The sequence below is a fragment of the Phyllostomus discolor genome, chromosome 5 (assembly GCF_004126475.2).
Source record: "Phyllostomus discolor isolate MPI-MPIP mPhyDis1 chromosome 5, mPhyDis1.pri.v3, whole genome shotgun sequence".
In the NCBI taxonomy this organism is placed as follows: Eukaryota; Metazoa; Chordata; class Mammalia; order Chiroptera; family Phyllostomidae; genus Phyllostomus; species Phyllostomus discolor.
Window position 1 is genome coordinate 75,313,491 of NC_040907.2, and position 8,754 is coordinate 75,322,244.

General features: G+C 41.1%; 1 long non-coding RNA gene across 2 annotated transcripts in view; it reads right to left on the minus strand.

Moving 5' to 3' along the window:
• LOC118500703 overlaps nucleotides 1-7,664 on the minus strand; it is a 347,021-nt gene extending 339,357 nt beyond the window's left edge. For both annotated transcript variants that reach the window (XR_004903280.1, XR_004903281.1), the window contains exons 1-2: nucleotides 7,432-7,664; nucleotides 5,570-5,793 (exon numbers count right to left, since the gene is read on the minus strand). This is a non-coding gene — a long non-coding RNA (uncharacterized LOC118500703). The remainder of the gene's footprint in view (nucleotides 1-5,569; nucleotides 5,794-7,431) is intronic.
• Between the last annotated feature and the right edge of the window lie 1,090 nt (nucleotides 7,665-8,754).

The following is an 8,754-nucleotide window of genomic DNA, read 5'->3' on the forward strand; positions in this document are numbered from 1 at the left end:
CAAATGTCTTAAGCATCCCAAATACACTCCAGTTATCATCCCTCCATGTTTTTGCACATTATATTTTCCAAACCTAGACTTTGACCACATGTTAAAATGCATCTTTTATATCCTAACTCAGGAAAGTCTCCCGTAACTACAAAAGATAATCCCTCCCTCCCCTGATATAATCCTATACTTTGTACACACTGCTATTATCACCTCTATCACATTATATTGGAATTAGTTTTACTATTCCTATCTCCCCTATCATGAATGGCAAAGGGTCTGAAGTTAAAAGACAGCTCTATCTCATATTGGGTGACTTTGGACAAATCACTATACCTCTGAGTCTCAATTTCTTCTTCTGTAAGATAAACGTAGATATTATCATCCCATCTCTCTTAGGCTCTAAGATAACACATGTGAAAGCATTTTATCAATTAGAAAGTACTGACTAGGCCCTGATCAGGTAGCTCAGTTGTTTAGAGCATCACCCAGATAAGCCAAGATTCCAGCTTGATTCCCCATCAAGGCACATACAAGAATTAACCAATGAATGTGTATGTAAGTGGAACAACAAATCAATGTATAAATCTCTTTCTCTCTCTCTCCCCTCTCCCCATTCCTCTCCCTAAATCAATAAATAAAAAAAGAAAGTCCTTACTAATTTTAGTTAGAATAGGTAAGATTTTATAAAGCAGGGATATCAAACTCATTTTCACCGGGGGCCACATCAGCCTCGCAGTTGCCTTCAGAGGGCCTAATGTAATTTTAGGACTGTATAAATGTAACTACTCCTTAATGGTTAAGCCAGAGCTCGGAGCTGCCACAGGGTAGAAACAAGGTGGAGGGCCTGCGAGCCTTGTGTTTGCCACCTATATTATAAAGGTATGTAACAGACCACACAAATTAGGAATAACATATCTTTCACCATTTGTTCAAGTACCCTAGTTAAGACTACCAATGAACATTGACTTCCCAAATGCCCAAAACCAAAGATCTATTTCCAGTTGTCATCTTGTTCAAACTATCAGCAGCACTGGGCACAGATGCCTTGCCTTCCTCCAGGAGACACTTGCTTCACTGGACTTCGACTTCAGTGGCAGCCCCTTCTCACTATTCTTTACCTGCCTCTTCTCATCCTCCCCATTCTAAATCAGGAGGGCCCCAAGGCTTGGTATCTAGACCTCTTTTCTTTCTATATTCACTCCCTTGGTGATCTCATCCAATCTCATGGCTTTAAATAGCATTTAATTTCTTCCAACTCACAAACTTATATCTCTAAATTTTTTCAAAACCAGGCTTGTGTATTAAACTGCCAAGATACTTAAAACATATCTTAATATGAATGTGTCCAAACTGAGCTTCTGGTCTCCTCTATCTTAAGACCCCATTTCATCTCGGTTAATGTGCATTCGGTCTGTTGATTGGGCCAAAAATCTCAGAATCATACTCAACTCTTCTTTCTCACATAATTCCTATTCAATCCAACAGAAAATCCTCCAGCCAAAATATCTTCAGAATTCAACCCCTTCTCACTACCTCTGTGCTACTTTCACCCTCACCCAAGTAGCCATCACCTCTCATTGGATACCTGAAGTAGCTTCTTAAATGATCTCCCTGTTTCTGCCCTTGCACACCTTATGATCTGGTCTCAATCCACCAACCAGAGTCGTCTACAATACTAATTGCTTCAGGTCAATCACTGTTTAAGCCCTTCAGTGGAATCCCATATCCCTCAGTGAAAAATCCAAAGTCCTCACAATGGTCTTTAAGGATCCATATGATCTGCTCACCATCTTCCCATTTCCTCTGTGACCTTATCTCTTACCATCACCTCCTTTGCTCACTCTGTCCCAGCCACTATGCCCTCCTTGCCTTGCAATGATATACCAAGCACTTGCCATGCCTCTGCCTGAATGCTCTTCCACCCAAAGATATCACATAGCTCATTTCTTCCTTTCTTTCATGGCATTCCTCAAATGTCACCTTCTCCATGAGGTCATCCCGGGTCATCCCCGGTCATCCCACTGAAAACTGCCACCCCTGCCCTAACTGCTATGGCTCAGAGGGTTGGTTGGGTGTCATCCTGCAAACCAAAAAGTAGCACGTGAGATTCCTAGTCAGAGTACATGCAACCGATGAATGTTTCTCTCACACACTGATGCTTCTCTCCCTCTTTTTCTCCCTCCCTTTCCCTCTCTCTAAAAAGTAAATGAATAAAATCTTAAAAGAAAAAGAAAAGAAAATTGCCACCCTCTTTCCTCCCACTCTCTATCTCCCTTTCATGGTTTATTTTACTCAATAACAATTGCTGCCTTGCGACATATATTTTACTGTCACTAGTAAAAGCTCCGGGAGTACAGGAATTTTTATCTCTTATGTATCCTCAGTGCTTAGAACAATGCCCAGCACATGGAAGCCACTAAATAAATATTCCTTAAAAAATGAATATGGAAAGAATGGTTGAACAGAGTAGGTTTCATAGTTTGTGATATATTTCTAAGCATCTTTATCTTAAACAATAATAAGCATAACTACTATCAAAATTCTTAGAAATGACTGGCAGTTTAAAATCAGCAAATTTGAGGCTATGAAGAAGGAATCAAAGTGATTTAGGAACACCTATTGTACCTAAAGAAACTCATAGTACATAAATAAGTGGAAATACTACTCAAAATATTCAGGTGATCATCTCCTAGATTTATTATAAAGTTCAAAGGTAAATAAATGCTTTTTTAATTTACTTATAAGATGCTTAGTATGTACTGTATTCATCATTTTTAGATGATACAGATGAATATTTGGATTTTCTTCCTATGTAAGTTTAAATACCTTGGTGGATTGATTGTTCAGGTTTCAGTAATACAAAGTAATCTGCATCAACAAGCAGTTTTAAATAGCCAAGATTATAAACTTTGATACTTACAGTAAAGTAAGTATATTAAGTATATTTGGTTATAATTTAAGAATTGGCATTATATACAAAAATGTAAAGAAATTTATCACTTTAAACTCTGTAATTACAAATTATTATATTAGTAGTTGCCATAGTAATGATTAAAATAGATGTGGTCCACAAACATAAAGTTTCAGATATATCTGGGGGGAAGATATTTTCCCATTAAAATATTAACTTATTTCATATTTTTCTTCTTAATAACGTTATCATTTCTAAGCAACTATCTGCTAGTAGATTACAAATGAGAAGAAGCAGAAAATTAAATAAATATAATTTTCATCAAAGTAGATAATCACTCAGAGAAGGCAATGTACCTTGCTAAATAATAAATCCATAAAATGAAAATCCAGGACTTTAAACTTCATTTCACCATGATAGGCTAGTCTTCTAAGTGTTGTTTCTACTAACCGTGAGTTTTCTATTTAAGTCAAGACCATTGTACAATAACAAATATCTGAAAATGTGCAATACTTCTTCATCTCCTCATCAAGACACCACTGAACCATCACTTTATAATGTAGCTGAAAAGTGAGTAACAAAATTTTTTAACTATATCTCAATCTACTCATCATTGATAACAATGAAAACAGAGAAGTTCAGTAAATTAATTCTACGAATTTGCTATTATCTCATTTCACAGAAACTTCTATAAGGAAATGGAAGGGCCACAAATTCCAAGATGAAGCCATGACCTCTGGCAACATGTTTAAGTGTAGTAACACTTAATAAATGTTTGTCAAAATGAATTAATCCACACCTAACTGGATAAAATACTTGAACAGAACACAGTTTCAGAGAAAAACCTTTAAATATGTGAAAAATTCTAACCAAATTGACTTTGAATATTTCAGTGAATATTTTTGGTTAATGTGGTTTGAAACTTGTAAGGCAGTCAACAAAGAAAGTTGGGAGTAACAAAATATCACTATTCATTGTGAAAGGCAATAATAGTACCTTTTATTATATGTTTAGAGATACTTAGTTCTCTGTTAAGTTTTTTTCCTACATACTGGTAGAGGCTTTTTAAAAATACATCCCCAGCAACAACCCCATGAGATTAGTGTTAAGATCCCCATTTACAAATCAGGCAACAGAGACCCAAGGAAATCAAGTAACCTGGCAAAGGCATCATGGTGAGTCGCCTGTGCTGGGATTCAAACTCAGGTGTTTCATCCAAAAGTCTATTTCTAAGCCTCTGAGCCCCACTCTGGGTGGCCATAGAACAAATTCAAACATATTAACTCCTGACATTTGTAGGGAAAACACTTGATGAGAAATCATACTGCACTCTCTGCCCCCCAAAACTGTTCTAGCGAATAAACTTCTGTTGAAAACGTTTGAGGAACTTAGACATTTCCAGACAACACACTTTGCCAAGAGCATACTTTACAGAAAATTAAACTTAATGTGTATTTCCTGAACTAATACTCCATGAGCTCAGAACTCATACAAAATAATTATTAAAATACATGAAGTTTTCCACCTTTGTTCAACAAATTAAAAATAAACTTCTCAAGAGAGGACACACCTTAATTATAGAAGCAATCAGCAAATCACACAATGTTAAAGGTAAAAGATTTCTTACTGTTTCTTTAACCTAACCTTCATTTTATAGATAATACGCTAAAGTCCAGGATGATTAAGTATCCTGTCCAAGTTTATACAACTAAAAAAAAGCAAACCAAAAGAGGTTTTTTTCCACTTGTAGCAGGATAAAAACATTTCCAATTCCCAGTGATCTTCTTTGACAAGATCTTAACATTTCTCAAAGTAATACATCAATGATATGCTCCATCTATACCATTGAAAACCACCTAGAACTTGAATCATTTTGAAAATCAAATCTTAAAATTTAAATCATTTCGAAGCATTGCATTTTAAACAAAGAAAACTCTCACTTTCCATGGCAAACAAGGAACATTAAACAAGAAAAGTGAAGACTTTATCAAAACGCTTTTATAATACCAACAGTATTTATGCGAACTTTTAACTGCTTTATCACAGAGATAGACGAAAATGAATTGTAAGACTTAAAAGCAGGAATTTAAGACTCTTAACAAATGCTATAAAAACTTGATGTGTACCATAAAGACTAAATGTACAACCTCTTTGGTATTACACAGTCAAGTTTTCATGGTTAGAACTTGTACTTTCACATTGATTCCCGGTTATTAGGAATTGGTTTATTCCTGGTTGCTTTTGGATTTTGTTTAGCAAAATGAAATTTCAAAAGTAAAAAGAAAATAATGCAAACCACAAAAGTTCTGCAAATGTGGAAACATTCACTATGGTATTTAAAAACAAAACCAATCACAAATGAGATAGGTTATTTGCATATTAGATGCATCATTGTTACATAACTTTCTTCAGTGACAACATAATCCACGTTCTGTATGTGCTGATGATGAAGGATATATTGTAAAATTAATAAAATCTCACCAGAAGTACGCAAATCCTCATTCCAAATGAAAAAGAACCTACAAAAACCAGTTCAAAACAAGGAAATCTGAAGTCATAAATCACTTTGATCAGGCAAAGCTCAAAATAACTAGACAATTCTCTAATGGCATTAGCACCAGCCCAAAAATGAAGAAGCACTTGTGGAGTATTTAAAAAGAAAAGTACCTTCTTTAAGGTGGAGAGTTCCCAGTGATCAAATTGTAGTAATCCACATAAGGGAGGCATCACAAACAATTCCAACATTTTAACTTTTACGTTACTCCAGAAGTTTGACAACTTTTCATCCAGCAATGACATATTGGTGCTTCCATAATGTTCACTCTTAGAAGGAGCCCACAAGAACAATGCACCGAATGATGTTTTCTAGATGCTGATAATAATAATAACACCTGCACAATTAAAATTAATTAAGGTTAGATTCCAAGACATTCTACACACTCAGTTTCTTAAAAAATGTAATCATACCATTAATAGATTTCAGTCTTTAACATGAAAATTCAAAACTGCTGTACGTAATTCCGGCACTTGAATCATTTCTAGTTGCAAGTTTTAAATAATGGATACTACTATACAAAATTATAACTTGAAGAAGTTAAAATAGACTGTGTATGAATGTTTCACTTGTCGTGTCTAAGTGAAAAGGTGGAAAAGTCCAAGGGTATGAGGAAAGTCTCTAGCTCTAGGGCGGAGATAGGAGAGGAAAGTGGAGATGGTGATAAATTACCTTGGTATTTGGAATGATTCCAACAAACATACCTGAAGATAATGACCTACATTTGCATCGTCGAATTCGAGAAGACTGTTCCACACATTCCTAATATTTCAACACATCATTAAATCTAAAGCATACTACTTTAGCCCACTTTCCACAAACTCCCAACTGTTGTTCCTAAATGTTTATCTATTAACCAAGTGACAGGACAAATACGCAACTTTTGTGGGAAAGCGCTGAAAGACATTTCATATAAAGTGGAGATGTTTACCAGTTGCAGAGTGGTTGTCTCCTTTGAGTAAGAACCAAACCTAGAAACACTGCGAAGGGAAGCTACTTGGGAAACAAAGTTAGGGAGTCCCCCTTTGCCTATTAACTTGGAGGAGTCTGCCTTGCCTCTGCACCCGCAGGAGCAGTTACAGCCATCCCTCCTCGGGGCGGGCGTGGCAGATAGAAACAAAAGGTTAAAACACAAAAGGCGGGCGGAGGGCGAGGTCTGAGGATCTCCTAGGGCTCACGTTCCACTTTCTATTCGAACCCATTGAAATGGGGGGAGACGTTAAAGTGAGAGAGGTGAGGACGGATCCGAGGGGCAGTGTAGGTTATTCTGGGTGGGTGGTGAAACTAATGGGCGCACGGGATGGCCGCCTCTGTAACTAGTGGTCCAGGCCCCATCCCTCCATCCCTGCATCTCTGCCTGTAGGGAACCTGTGGCTTCCCCCACCTACCCCAGCCTCAAATAAATCTTCATGAACTCTTACCTGTTTGCTCTAACCCCCTGGACCACAAACACAAGAGTCCACACCCCTCCAACCCACACCTCTTCTGCATTCTATTGTTGCAGCTTTGGCATTGTGCGTTAGATCTACTGCTGGGCGCTCCGCAGACGGTTAAGTTATAAAACCGTGAGGAAACGACCCCCAGCTTCATATCTCTTTCTCTATCATGACAAAGTCTGGGTGAGGCGGGGGTGAGACTGGACAGACCCCATCCACTTCAGCGTGTTTTTCTCCCGTGTGCGCAAACTAGGGGAAAGCGAGGCAATGCCCCCTGGATGTACCCTTCCCCCCAACACCCAGCTCCTCACAGAAAGAGACACTCCAGAGAAATGCCTGACTGGCTTTTGCCCATTAGAAATGAACAACTGAAATCATCTGTTCAAGTTCGTTAAAGAACAAAAGAGAAGGGAGCGGGGAAAAGGAGGTACAACTTTCCAACCAAACTTCGTCACTGGACGACTCCTCTGTACTCCAAGGGCAGGGAGCCGGGCGCATTCAGGGTACGAGAGGTAAACAAGACAACAGTTTCCACTCACCTTCTCCCCACTTGGTCGCACTTTTCAGAGACGTCCCCCGTTGCAGTCCGCAAGGCGCGCGGACACTTTTGTGTGGCCTGACAGCGCAGAAAGTCGCGGCGGCAAAGTTGCGAGACTGAGATACCCGGGCGTCCGGGGCGAGGGGAGGAGAGTTCATCAGAGTTCCCCCCTTTGTTCCCAGTCCCGGAGCAGACAAAGAGGCGGCGAGCGGCGGCAGGTTCTCCCTCTCACCCCTTCTTCCTCTCCCCTCCCCCTCCCACCCTCCCTCCCCGCCCCCTCCCTCCCCGCATCTCCCGCCCTGCTCCCGATCCTCCGAGACGCCGGGCAGCTCAGTCCCTGCTCCACGCCACCCGACGAGACCCAATCCTCCCACTACCTCGCTCCAACTTTCCCGGGAGATGCCGGTTCTGGTCCCCTCCCTCCATACCGCCTCCTCCCCAACCGCTCACGTCTGCGGGGGGGGGGGGGGGAAATCTCCAAAATCATTGTTTCCGGGAGATGCGCCTCTTTGTTCGCACTTTCCCTGCCAATCAACGTGAACAATCCACTTTGGCATTGAGTTTCCCCTCAGTTTTTCATCATCCTAGTAGACAAAACGCGAAGGGCAGAGGGTCAACCCCAGAAGATACAGACGGGTTACACAATCAGAGGTGGGGCGCACCCTGGCTCTCCATCCTTGTTCCTCGACCCTGATTTACCCCTCCACCCAACACACCAAAACAACTCAGAGGGGCTCCAAGTGTTGCAAAACTCTTCTCCCCGGCCCACCCCACTACACTGTCCCTTGGGAGAGCCCTCTAATCCTCAGGACAAAGCCCAGGGTACCTGTTGCTTGCATTGCGCAACTCGGTCCAGGGACTCCAGGGCGGATCCCCACCTGGACGAGGAGCCCACCTCTCAGACCCAGAACTTGCCTGAACCGCAATCCGCGATGGCAGGGCTCTGGATGGCCATGCTTCCTCTGACCCTGGCACCAAACGCTCCTCGCCTGTTTCTTTCCTACGCCACTACCTTTTCCTCACCCCAGAAATCTGCCTCGGGGTCCCTGGCCGCCTCCCATCCCGTACTCCTCGGTGCAGATGGTCTGAGCCGAGCATCCCCTCTCTCAATCCCCTCCCTCACCGCCTGGTAAATCAGGTGTCCAGGCCAGGAACAGCTACGGACCTTCCTCAGGTCCTCCACCAGTTGTTCCTCGAACTCCAGAACTGGGGACCCCATCCTCGCCTCCCCCCATGCCTAGACCCTCATCCCAAGTACGGCCCACAGCGTTGGCTTTCTGAGTGACTCAGAGCAGTGCTAATTTTTCTTATAGATCTCACTAGA